Genomic DNA, 14,192 nt, shown 5'->3' with positions numbered 1-14,192 from the left:
AAAAAAAAAAAAACATTTTCCTCAAAAAAGTCTCAAGCAGCTTCTGAAGCATTCCAATGGATAAATGAGTGAGGCCTGAGTGTAGGTGAAAACACCCTTTGCCATCGTTTGGATCTGAAATGTCCTCAGAAGGTCCATATGTTGATGGCCTGGCCTCCAGCATGATGCACTTGGATAAGAAACTCAGTGTGAGGAAGGTGGGTCAGTGGTGATATACAGTACCTACCTCATCCTGTCTCCAGGCTTTGGCCTTTGCTTCCCTGTTACAATGAGGTTGGCAGGGGGATCTACCACATACATGCTCACTGTCATGAGGTACTGTTTCACCACAAAAAAACAAGCCAACATGGTGCTGCCATATGATCATATGATCATAGACTGAAGGTTCTTAACCTGTGAGCCAAAGAATCTTTATCCTTTTTATTTTTTTAGTGTCTTTTTTAAAATATTTCTATGGGGCTGGAGAGATGACTCAGTGCTTAAAAGCACTGGCTGCTCTTGCAGAGGATCCAGGTTCAATTCCCAGTACCCACATGGCAGCTAACAACTGTCCATGAGTCCAGCTCCAGGGATCTGAGTCCCTCTTCTGACCTCCTGGGCATTGCATGACACAGGTACACTTACACACGGAGGCAATACACTCACACATAAAGTAAAAATAATAAAATATTTAAATAAATTCTTTTACAATTTCCTACAGTGTATTTTGATCATATTAAGACCCTCTTCTCTCCCTCTCTAACCTTTAATATCCTTTATTGTTTGGTTTTTGTTGTTATTGTTGTTTAAGGCCTATCAAGCACAGTCTAATTTGCGTACTCTAAATACCCCCTGGAACTGGTCAACCTACTGTCACACACTTAAAGAAAACTGACTCTCCCTCTCCCAGAACCTATCAGTTGCCAGTAGATCCTCAGTTAGGGCTGGGGCTTCTTTCCCATTTCCCCCATCAACAGTGGGGTTTTGTCTGGCTTCAGTTTTACCAGGTCTTATGCATGCTGTCACAAGTTCATATGTGCAACTGTCCTGTTGTGTCCAAATATGGTTTTCTTGTATTCATTCGCTACTTATGGCTCTTACAATCTTCCTGCACCCCTCTTCCACAAGGATCCCTGAACCTTGAGGTGTTCCATTTAGGGATGAGCACTCCACAGACTTTTATTCTCTGCAAATTGACCATTTGCTGGTCTCTGTATTAGTTACCATCTACTACAAGAAGAAAGTTCTCTGATAAGATGCACTTTTATTCTTTTGAAACTGATGGTCTGAGGGATTTCATTATAGTAGCAGAATATTAGCTAATACAGCCTTATAGGAAGAAAGCATGGGCAGACATTAGACAGACTCAGAAAGAGCTGTTTCCTGCTGTCTATAGCTGGAGTTCCTTTTAAGACCATTTGAAGGAAGCTAGGCATCAGAGGATAAGTGCTGAGACGTTCGGGAGGGGGCTTCAACTTTTCTGATAAAGGGAGGAAGGAAAAAGAGGGCTTCTGGGGTTTCCCCCTGCTAAATCTATAAGGACATGACGCCTAGCGCTAAGATACCATATTTAAGGTGGGGATAGAAGTAACGGAGAGCTCTGGGGTTTTTATGACATCCTTCAGCTACTTACTGTGCTCTGGGACTTCTGCCTCAGTTGGCAACAACTGTCCTCATAGCACCTGACACTCATACAGGATTTCAGAAATGGGTGAAGCAGCATCTGCATTTTTCCACAAATTATACCTAAGATCTGTTACCAGACAAAGTCATCAGAAAATGAAGGCAGCAAAGAGGGATGACGCTGACAGGCTGAAAGACAGTCTGGCACCTCCTTACACAGATAAATATAGTTTTACCATGCAGCACAGCAATTATGCTCCTATGTATTTACTTAAATGAGTTGAAAATGTATGTCCACAAAAACCTACACACAGATGTGTATACCCCAAATGCAAAGTAGAGGCAACCAAGTTGTCTTTCAACTGGCAGATGAATAAACAAACTGTGGTGTAGACATACAATGTGGTATAGAACTATGAAAGAGGACGAAGCCATTGGGCCACAAAAGGCACCGGTGAAAGTATATCTTTAAGAGAAGAACTTACATCCTGTATGATTCTAGAAAAAGACAAACTATGGAGACTCAAAAACCATCAATGCCAGAGGTTTGAAGGGCAGAAAGAGGCACAGGGTAGGCAAGCAGAGCAGAGGCAACATCCAAGGCAAGGGGACTATTCTTTATGACACTGTCACTGTGGACATACAACTTTGTGTGACTGTTGAAATGCATAATTTCTGTACAATACAAAGAGTAGCTACGCCCCAGAATCATCTCTGGTCTTGGTGACTCACCCTTCCCTTCACTGGCATGTAAAGACCTCACCAGTGTGTGGGACCACCACATCTCCTATTCCCTTTCCTCCTCCTGCCCTTCCCTCTCAATCCTGGCCACTCAGTTCAGCCTGCTAGCACATCCCTAGGGCTCCCTCCCATAATGACAGCCTCGCAAGGCAAAATTTCTTTTAGGTGTTCCCCTGTGTTTCTGGAAGTAACAACCTAGTAAATAATAAATCCTGCAGCCCCTTCAGATGGTGTCGGCAGAGGTTCTCAGAAGCAATACATATTTCAATAGGCCCACCTGCGAGGCCCAGGGGCTGCATAGACCCAGTGCTTCCTCTGCTGAGCACAGGTAGCGGGGTTTTCAACTTTAATATGAAAAGGTACCACATCCCAGGTTCAAAGGGTTCCCAGAACACTTTTTATACGGTTTTTTTGGTTTTTGTTTTTTGGGTTTTTTTTTTGGCATTTGGATAGCTGACTTAAATACTAAATTCAAAGTTGACTGTAGTTGTAGCTACAAAATTGTTACTTAATTTTAAAAACAGCTACTTTTGCCAGGCTTGGTGGTGCACGCCTTTAATCCCAGCACTTGGGAGGCAGAGACAGGCAGATCTCTGTGAGTTCAAGGCTAGCCTAGTCTACATAGTGAGTTCCAGGACAGCTGGGGCTACAGGGAGACCCTGTCTCAAAAAGACCAGAAAAAAAAAAAAAAAGAGCTACTTTTTAAAAATGAGCTATTGCTTGGCTAGCATCTCTTGCCGTCTTTTCTTCTTTCTTTCTTAGATTTTCTGAAGTAAAAGCAAATGGCACATGAACAGGAGACCTCACTGAAAGCTTGGGCTCCATGAGATAGGCCAGAAGAAGGCATTTGTTGACCAAATGTTCCCCGGAGAGCCGTGACTGGGGCCTAATCAATGAAGCAATGGTAATATAACAGAGCCACCAGCAGGGCACTGACATGGTTTGACAGAGTATAACTCTGAGTGATAATGAGATTCTATGAATGAAATAACCACCACGAACAGGACATGGGTGTTCTAAATACCCCCTGACTGAAAGAACAACAAAAAACAGTAATGAACAATTTCTCCCCAAAGTCAAAGTCAGCCTTTCTCCTGATCCCGGCACAGACTCTTCTCTCTGTGTGGAACAGCCTCTCCCCAGTCTCCTCCTTCATGGGCCTCAGCCTTGCCCTGCCCCCACTCTGTGGGTCACAGCCACAGGCATTATTCAGGATGCAGCAGGAGAGTTCCCCATCGGAATCATTTCCAAATTCCCCAGAGTGGTTATTCAGTTCTCCCTCTCTGCCCCAGACTGCCTGGTACCTCTCTCCTCTCCAGTGACTACAGTATCTGTTTGCAGGGAGCTGAAGACAGGGCCTCTCTGTGACAGCATGCTGCCTAGCATAGGTCACCCACAGATGTCTGTTCCATACATGAATCACAGAAGAAATGCAATGGACTCTCCAACGGGCCTGTGTGTGATGAATCCTTTTCAGCAAGAAATATTTTTCAGCTTGATAAAATATTTGTACCCATCATGTCCATTATTAGTACAAAAATAAGACTACCAAGTTTAACCAAGTTTAACTCTGACAAAAGCCTGCTTACCTATAGTTACTCTTCCAAATCACATAGAAACTCAGAGGAAATACAGGTCTTTCAAGTAAAACAAATACACTTCCAGTGTACTTGGACTGACACAAAGAACTGAAAGGAAATAAAGTACACAAAATCACAAACACTACCTCCTAGGCAATCCATTCCTTCGTTTCACAACTGTGACCACCACAAAATGAATAGTGAGTACGTAGTGCACTGAAATCAAGTGGGGATGACTTGCTGGGACACAGGGTGTCACTGGAGAGTCAGGAAGAAGTGGTACTGGTGTGGTGGTAGTTTCAGTGCAGACTGACTGACTCAGAGCCCACCAGGTTCTGCCAATATTCCAGAAGCTTTAGGAAGGAAACCAAGGGTCCTGCTGGCTCAACCCAAGAAGATCCCAACAGTGGGCCTCTAGGTTTCCCAGGCCACAGGAGCAGGTGGGGCCCATCCTCCTAAGGAAAATGTCAATCGTTTCTTCTCTTATCAGCAATTCCCAGTCTGCTGCAGCTATGCGCAGGAATCAGGAAACAAGTGCCAGCTGCAGAGAGGAGATAGCATTTGCTCTGCTGGTGTTTCCAACCTGCCGTCAGGACTGCCTCCTTCATCCATTGCTTCCTAGGGTTCATCCCACCATTCATGCAGGCACTTGAGTGCCCTCCCTGGCCAGCTGTGTGAGAGAGACAATGGTGAAAGGGAAGAAATCTGTGCTGTCAAAGCCCTTCATGTGTTCTCCCTGTTTATGACTGTCCACCCTCACTACACACGCTAAAGGTTTCTGTTTGATGGGATGCTGAACACAACACAGGAGGGACATGCAACCGTGAGAAAAAAGCTAATAGTCCAAGGAAAGAAAGTAAAAGCAAAATTAGCACGGAAGTCTTAAAAGATATTTTTAGGTTTGCTTTTTGAGTGTTTAAAATATTTGGCTGAGTACAAGCTCTCAAAAGTCCTTCAAGTAGACAAGGAGATGACTCGGTAGTGATCCCCAGACCATTAAAACAATAGTAAAACACCGTGTTCATGCTTCAGTGGAACAAAGACTAAAGGGTTGATGGGCTGAAGAAGCACCAATAACGATAAGGAGTAAAGGGTCATACGTGCTGCCGAAGGGGAGTAGAAATCAGTGCAGTCTTGGGTGGACAATGGTGTAATTATGTCGAAATTCAAGAAATTCTATGAAGCTTTTTTTTTTTTTTAAAGACAGACAGACTGTCCCTATAGTCCCTCACTATGGAACTCACTATGTAGACCAGGCTGGTCTCAAACTCACAGAGATCTGCCTGCCTGGAATTAAAGATGTGCCATACTGGAATCAAATTCTATGGAGCTTTTATTCAATGTCCAGAATAATTACACACATATTCAGGATTATATACACACAAAAATATTCATTGAGGAATGAGATTTTTATAGTGAAAAGTAGAAACAAATGACTTATCTAGCAACAGATAAATAAAAGGTGATACAATCGTAACGTGGCCTGATTTGTTAGTCAGCTTTCAATAAATAGCAGAGAAAAGTTAACTTATGAAGAATGAAGGTTTTCCTTTCTGTGCTTCATTGACGTTGCTTTTGGGTCTGTAGCAAAGCAGTGCGTTGTGGTGCAAGGAATGAGTAGTAGAGGAGTTTTCTCACTCATAGAAGCTGAGAAGACAGAGGAAAAGGAGAGGCTAGGGTGCCAAAATCTCCTTCACAGGCACACCCAGTGCTCTGACTTCTTTCCACCAGGCTCTACCTCCTAAACATTCCATCATCTCCCAATAGTTTCACAGACTAGAGACTAAACCTTCAGACCCAAACAAGTATCTAATATACTGCAGTTAAAGGGATAAACTATACTATAAGCATTGGTGAATCTCAAATACAATGAATGGACAAAATAAGAAGAAGAATAGTATCTAAGTACCAAATACCAACTGCCACTTCAGAAATAAATTATATAGTGTGTACGCATGTTTGTGTGTGTGTGTGTGTGTGTGTGTGTGTGTGTGTGTGTGTAAAAGGGTTGGTTCCCAAAGAGAAGTGATTCTTCCTTCTCCCTGAGGGACATATGATAATGTCTGAAGACATTTTTCTTCCTCACAACTGGGGTGTTGGTGCAAACCAATGCACATTGGCCAGCTATATTTGACGATTAGCCTATGATGCAAACAACCGTTCTCCACTGAGGCGGCTAACTTTAAATGTCAACTTGGCTGAACTGAGAGATGCCCTAAGAGGTTAGTAAAGTACGCTTTTGGGGTATCAGTGAGGGAGTTACCAAAGGCAAGTGGCCTATGGGACAGCCTTGGGGGAAGACTCACCCTGAATTGGGGTCTTATCATCCTACTGGCTGGAGGCACAGCAGAATAAACATGGAAGTAGGGGGCCAGCTCTACCCACTGTGGCTCTACGCTGCTACAGCCAAAAAACAATGGTGTCACCAACCCACACACTGAAACCTCTAACAGGAGCCAAAATATCTGCTTCTTAAGTTGTTTTTCTCGTTATTGCCCACCAAAAATGAATTATCTGGACCAAAATATAAACAACACTGAAGTTGAGAAACCCTGCTCTAGAACTCTGAAATAAAATTGTTTTTCACAATTTAAACAATTTCCTGGCACAAACCTAGCTTTCCAGGCAGATATTTACCTCACACAAGCAACCAGCTGGAGTACAGGCATTCATGTGGTCCAGTCCCAAAGCACCACAGGCGGTGTCTCCTCTTCCTTTCAAGAAGAACCACACTGGCTTCTGATGTACACTGCATTCCCTCTGAGCCCCAGTGATTAAAGTGTACCTGAAATCCTCAACATCTCTTTTTGTTTCTAGCATGAGTGTAAATGACTTTCACACTGTAACAATCACAATGGCGCCTTCACAATCCCAATGGTGTCTCTCTTGCTCCCAGCTCATTCATGCCCCCTCATTTTTCTAGATTTTAATAGCATTATCGTTTGCTAGTTAGAGAATACAAATTGCTATTTCTTCTGAGAAATTATTTGCACATTATGTTTTGGTAAATTGAATCATGTTTTAAATGAACTAAAGTAGGTCATTCCTTAAAGGAATTTGCTAATGAACCTTGTGTGAAATTTCCTCTCACATAATAATCTCAGCCTAATCTATATGCTGCATTAACACTAATGACTATACTTCTGGTTCTGTAGAAAATATACCCAGGTTACAATTTCCTTGAAGAAACTGTAGGAAGAAAGGTTCCTGTTTCACAGTTGTGTGAACTCATTCTGGCCACCTGAGACGAAATTAATAAACACCAGAAGTCAAAAGAAAAAAACTCAATACATCAATAGTCCTCTATTGATGATGACAAGACCAAACTAGATTAGTTATTCCCAGGATAAGTTTTTAAAAACGTGCTAAGCTGGTATTCACCAGAGATTATGGCTAGGGTAGGGCTAGGTGTAGGGATTTAAATGGAGGTTGTTCCAGGGAGTTTCTTTGTAGCCTGAAACAATTCAGATTCTTGATTAGTTGATAATTAACAAGAACTCCCAAGCAATAAATTTTCATTGAACCATAGACAAATATAGAATTAATGTTGCTAAAAATGGGTGAAACACTAATAAAGTTCCTAATTTGATTAATTATATTGTGAAAATGTCCATTTCCTGGTTTCAACCATGCTATATAAAATGTCATCATTGTGGAAATTGTCTCATATGTATATGGTATATGCACATGCATATATGTGTGTGTGCATGTGTGTGTGTATGTTCACATAAAAATGTGCATGAAAATGTTTACAGCAACCATATTCATAATTGTCAGGGAATGGAGAGGAATCCCCAAATGCAGGGAGTTTCTAAGGTGCATGAACTCCCAGCTATGAGAGTGAATCTTCCAGAAAGACCTTGATGGGTTCCCCTGGCCAACTCCACGTGAGCTCAGACAAGGCCCATACAGTCCTGCCCAAAATTAGTTGCATAAGCAAAATCAAACCATTATTGCTGGGCCTGGTGGCTGATGCCTAGTAACCCAAGCACTTAGGAAGTAGAGGATCAGGAAATCAAGGTCATCCTCAGCTACAGAGTAATTATGAGGCCAGCCTGGGTTACATGAGGCCTTGTCTCAAAACATAAACAGGTAAGAAATTAATAAACAAACAAACAAGCCACTGAGTTTTAAGATTGTTTTCACACACCAATAAATAACCAGTTTTAAGTCACTGAGGATAATAGATAAAACAATGTACATAAATCAGTGTACCCTAGTTCTCTACCAAGGATAGCTCTAGAGACGGTATTCATGGAGCTCAGCATTAGTCCAATGTGACCTCACAACCAGCAGGTTTCAGGGAACTATCTTGATCTACTTATTAATTTTCACTTATAAATGCCAAGCTGGTACTCACCAGAGATTATGGTTGGGGTGGGGCCAGGGGTAGGTGTAGGGGTATGTCCAGGGAGTTTCTTTGTAGCCTGAAACAATTCAGAATCTTGATTAGGGTGACAACAAGAACTTCCAAGCAATACATTTTCATTGAACCATAAACACTCAAATATAGAATTAATTTTGCCAAAAATGGGTGAAACCATTAACATTATTTTTCACTTCTAAAAAATCACGTGTTGACATGTCCTGGAGTTGCTTTCTGCTGGGTTACACTGGTTCATGCCGGGTTCTGCAGCCTCTGCAGAAGCAAAGTCTTACTCAGACTTTCAGAGTCCTGGCCAGATGTTTCAAACAGGACCTAAATTTTGCAGATTATGCTACAAAAATCACACCCACTGCTGTTATGTCATTAAAAAATACTTAGGTTGCCAGGCTCAGAGGCATATGACACATGCCTTTGATTCTAGCACTCAGGAGGCAGGGGTAGCTAGATCTCTTATGAGTTTGCATTTGAAGAGGACAACCTAGTCTACATAGAGTTCCAGAGCTCCATAGTGAGACACTGTCTCAACAACAATAACAACAACAGCTTATGTGGTAAAAAATGCACAACACATAATTTAGAGTTATAACCATTTTCAAGGACTTGGTTTAGTCATGTTAACTGTGTGTGCACTGTTGTGCAAAAGATCTCTAGAACTTTTCAATCTTACAGGAGCAAAACTCTGCCTATTGACAAATTTTCATTGCCTCTACCCTGGCCCTGGCAACCAACATTCGATTTTGTATCCAAAGAGTTCACTACTATAGGCTCTCCAAATGAGTCTAACACAATATTTGTAGTTATGTGACTGACTTATATCACTCAAAGTAATGTTCTCCAGGTTCACCTGCGTTGTAGCATATGATGAGATTGCCTTGATTGCCTTCTTTTTAAGGCTAATATTCCACTGTGTACATGCCATGATCTCTTTATCCATTCACCTATCAATGTACATTTAAATTGATTCTTTATCTTTGCTATTGTGAATAATGCTACAATGAACGTAGGAAGTGAGGCTCGGCTATCATTTTTCCTCCTGTTTCCCACCAGTAGAAGAGTCTCTGAAATACACTGGAGGTGGAGGCAGCATCTTAGGTTCATGACCATCTTGTTTCCATTGTGCCTTGGAAAACGATACAGAATCAATTAGCCAAACTGCCTGAATTCCTTCTAGGGTGCAACTTCTCTCTGATCTAGCATACCTGGATTGTGTTAGTTTTAAGCCTGTACCTGTAGGTTCCGTGGCACTTTCAGAGGAGCTTTGTGGACACTACTTTACTTTCCCATGCTGCACTATGGCTGTTTCTTCAATACAGGGAATGTAAGGACATAGACAGGACATGGACGCCACCCCAAATGCAGCTGTCTATAATTAATGACCATTCACAGCTCTTTACCCAAAGGAACAGATGGGACACAATGTTTTCAGTTAATAAACACTTATAAATTAACGGATTTCATTTCTTAGAGCAGTTTTGGATTTACAGGGAAATTGAGCACCGAGCTTCCAGGTCCTCTCCCATGGTCTTCCTCTTACTAACATCTCATGTTTCTATGGCAAGTTGCTCAGAATTGATGAACACTGTCAATCATTAAGTACAGTCCAAAGCTCACAGTGAAGTTTGTCTTGTACAGTTCTAGGTGTCTGGACCAATGCGTGTCTGACTACCCTCTGGTGAAGATCAGTTTACCATCTGAATTTCCCAGAACTACAGCAGTTGAGTGGCAAATAAATTGAAAGCTAAATTTCTGCCCCTGTAGGCAAGTATCTTTTCTCCTCTAAAGTATGAAATCTTTCAAAAAAAGGGCTCAAGTCATTAAAACCTGGTACCCACTTGAAATAGCATCTGGTTTCTTAAACTCAATAGTTCAATAAATGTTTATTATTATTTGTATCTATCTCCCCAATCCCATACCACACTATGAAATACTAAAAGGCAAGGACAAGGGAGCTGAAGGCCTGGGTTCCAGAAACATCCTTGCCCTAGTCCCACTGATCCATCAACACACACAGCCCTTCAAGTGGGGTGTCAGTAAGTGATTTGGCCAGAAAATACATATATTACATCAAGTAAACATGTAAACAATAGTCTGAGTTGTAAATCACTTTTTTTCATTCAGACAAACAGAAACTACTACAATCAAAGGCACAAGATTCCACTATTGGTCCTACTGTCCCAGGCCCAAGAGAAGGTGATCTGACATATGTTGGTGGAAAAGCAAAAACCAATGGGTCAGATGTCAAGAGAAACCCTAAAGACAAGCAAAGAAGGCATGAGGGAGAAGAGCTTTCAGTCGAATGAACCAGAAGATGCTCTTTCTGAGCCTAGTAACCTACCCTGTCACTTGCTACCCTCCACTTGGATCCCAACGTCAGAGCTCAGACAAAAAGGATGTGGCCCATGCCTGTGCTCTGAGAAGAAAGAGTTGACTCTCAGTCCCACTTGTCCATTTTCATAACAGAACTACGGAAGCCGGAACCGGAAGTGGGGAGAGGTAGCACAGCCTTTGCTGGCTGACTCTCAGTCCCACTTGTCCATTTTCATAACAGAACTACGGAAGCCGGAACTGGAAGTTCAGAAAACTGTTTTAAGAAATAATTACAGGGATACAGAAACTAACTCTACTTCACTAATATTCTAAGTGGGAAATCCAACAGGTGGATTGAATTGTAAATGGATGAATACCCTTTTCCCAGCACACCTTTATAAATACGCTTTCTTTTCCTTTACCACCAGCCACCAGTTTTCTCTGGGTTTTTCATATACACCACAACACTCCTTATTTAAAAAGAAATCACTGCAGGAAGCTCTGCACTCTTTCTTTTTCAGGAACGAGTGGGTACAGTGGATCACTGCAGTGATTAAAGTGGAAAGTGATTGTGGAGAAAAGTTCTTTAAATAAAGTTTATTAAGAATGTTAAATGAGAGAAAAGCAAAATGTACTCTGTTGGATCAATTTCTCTATTGTATTTTAGGATCTCTTTTTATACATAAACTTCAGAAATGGTTTTATTTGGGGGGACTCATCAGAAATATATTACCACATTGAAAGAATTGATATTCATAAAATGAATAAGCATATTTTCCTTATCTAGTTAATAAAAGTTTCCTGTTCCTTCTGATAACTGTGAAAGATACTTATGTAAAAGACGCCCTTCTACATGTCTCAGAACACCACCTTCCACTCCAGCACACACAACCATGCTGGTGTGAGACAGTCACAGCCTGCTGGGATGCAGCTGAGAATGGGGGCGCATGCCTTTCTCTGTGGCAACCCATGGCCCTGTGATTCAGTCTTTAAAACAGTCGTGAGCCGCATATTGAAGTTTCAGTCAATGACGGATCCCTTATGTGACGTTTTAAGATTAGAGATAAAAAGCTCCTGTCACCCAGGGATTTTTGCTGTCATCACAGAGCACTGTGTGACCTGCCTGTCTGCAGTGATGCTGCTGTAGACAAACTTACTGTACTGCAGTGGTGTGAATGCATAGTGCACACACATAACACTGATGATAACCAGCACATTGCTGGATTATCTGTTTACTACACTATGCTGTTTAATCCTTAGCCTGCACTCCCTCTACTATGAAAAGAAACCTACACAGTTTACTCTAAGACAGCATTCTCTGTTATACAAGCCAGCTGCAGTCTCATACTTCCTATACTTATTGCATGCTTCTCTCTCTTTCTCTCTTTCTTTCTCTCTCTCTCTCTCTCTCTCTCTCTTTCTCTCTCTTCCTCCCCCCTTCTCCTTCTTTTGAGACAGGGTCTCACAATTTAACTTTGGCTGCCCTAGAACCCAGTATGTAGAGCAGGTTAACCTCAAACTCACAGAGATTCACCTGCCTCTGCCACTTAAGTGCTGGTATTAAAGGCATGTGTCACCAAACCTCCTCTCTCCCTCTCTGTCTCTCTCTCTCTCACACTGTCTCTCTCTGTGTCTCTGTCTCTCTCTGTGTCTCTGTCTCTCTCTGTCTCTCTGTCTTTCTCTCTCTCTCTCTCTCTCTCTCTCTCTCTCTCTCTCTCTCTCATAAGGTCTCACTATATAGCTCAGGCTTTCCTTAAACTCACAATCCTCCTGTCTCACAGCCTTACAAGTACTAGGATTAGAGACCTGTACCACCATGCCCAAGTTATTGCCTCTCTTGATTGCATCAGCGTACCACTTGAATTAACTGGCCTACATCATCTATATTCACACAGGAACATGTTATGATATTCATTCAATGACATAGTCGCCTGAGCCTCACACATCAGAACTTGTCTCTGTTGTAAAATGTTTTTAACATGTCACCACAGAGGAAAACATAAAAAATATGTTTTTAATGTGTATACCACAGAGGAAAATACTTGGTTGAAATTAAAACCCCCTCATTTGTCTCAACTGCTTCTGCTAATAAAAGAAACATTATACGCATCATTCAAGGTTGTAGTTCAATGTAGTACTTAAATTACAGGAAATAACTATTATGATGAGTCTATATTTTGCAAAACTATGTAAAAACCTTGAACATGGATGAGTTCTTCAAAAAAGCAAACTGAATTCCCAATAAAAATCCCAGGAAGGGACGGGATAGATGGATCCAATGAGTGGCTTCCTAGCAGCTCTTGGGGCTACAGGTGTTTGTGGAGCTTCCCCTGGGCACTGCCCCTCTGCCTGGACCTCCCTCAGCCACGAACTGTTGCTTTCCCTAGCTTTAGTTGCTAAATATCCTTTTAACAGTCAGTCTTTTAAAAAGAAGTGGTTTAGTAGATGAAGACATGAACTAATTATGAATAAACATGAAGAAACAACAACTTGAAGAAAAAAGGATGCACTTATTGTTTTAACCTCTGCCTCATTGTTTCAAAAATAGTTTTGATTTTACTAGATGTGTCTTCATTCTTTGAAACTTTTCCCTTTAAAAGGTGAGTCCTAATCCCATTTAAACCTATACCTTAGCAACTGCTGCAGTTTGAATCTTAAACGACCACCCCCAAAGGTCCATGCACAAAAGTCTTGGCCCCCAACCCATGGCACCATGGAAGGTGATGGAATCTTCATGAGGTGGGACCTAGTGGAAAGAAATTAGGGCACTTGAGAAATGTGCTTGAAGAGGTATTGGGACCTCAGCTCCTCCTTTTCCTCTCACTGCTTCCCACCCACTATGAGGTGAGCAGCTTTGCTCTACCACATGCCCAGTGCCATGATATGCTTCTTCACCCTAGACACAAAAGCAATGGGGCCGACTGAAACTGAAACCTGTAAATATAGAGTAAAACTAACCTTTCATTTCTTAAAGTTGATCATCTCAGGTATTTTGTCTATGAGGGAACAGTAGTTAACACTGTGACTTTTTCCTAAATAGAGGAAGTTTGGAAAGGGATGTTTTGTCATCTCCAAGGCTAGCTCAGTAAAGTAGACAGCAGCCAATTGATCATTTCATCCTGAGACTTGCTCTAGAGAAGGCCAGCTGTTAAGCCAACAGGCTGCTCAAGCAGCTCTCAGAAGTGATCCCAGTCAGCACAATGTGACAGGCATGGCAGCATCTCACTCTGGAATGACTCTGCCAGTCCCAGCCCGGCCTTCAGATGGTTGAACCCCAGTCACATCTAACACCTCCTCATGAGAAACCCTAAGAGGGAAGTACCTGGCTCAACTGCCTCTATATTCCTGACCCCCTGGAGTTGTAAAAGGGAACAGAAGCTTACTATTGGTCAAGCCACTAAGCCTTGGGGGTACTGGTTATATAACAATAGACCAATAATTTATAATTTTATGTAGATTATTTCCTTTCTCTTTTAACTGCTCCAGCCATATAAGGTTACCCTTTTCTGAACATTCCTTCTGGACAAATCCCTATTGTCCCTTACCCAACTAAATGTGGTTCTCTCCTGCTCAGA

At 41.9% G+C, this 14,192-nt stretch overlaps 1 protein-coding gene across 4 annotated transcripts in view; it reads right to left on the bottom strand.

The window, feature by feature from the left end:
* Elmo1 (engulfment and cell motility 1) overlaps positions 1–14,192 on the bottom strand; it is a 624,760-nt gene that overhangs the window by 574,514 nt on the left and 36,054 nt on the right. For 2 of the 4 annotated variants that reach the window (XM_008845428.2, XM_008845430.3), the window contains exon 2: positions 8,284–8,350. The exons of the other annotated variants lie outside the window; for them this stretch is intronic. The gene's annotated coding sequence lies outside the window, so the exon portion shown is untranslated. The remainder of the gene's footprint in view (positions 1–8,283; positions 8,351–14,192) is intronic. 4 annotated transcript variants of the gene reach the window in all.

This window comes from Nannospalax galili, unplaced genomic scaffold, assembly GCF_000622305.1.
Source record: "Nannospalax galili isolate Female #2095 unplaced genomic scaffold, S.galili_v1.0 scaffold962, whole genome shotgun sequence".
NCBI lineage: Eukaryota > Metazoa > Chordata > Mammalia > Rodentia > Spalacidae > Nannospalax > Nannospalax galili.
This window is presented reverse-complemented; position numbering and strand designations above follow the sequence as displayed.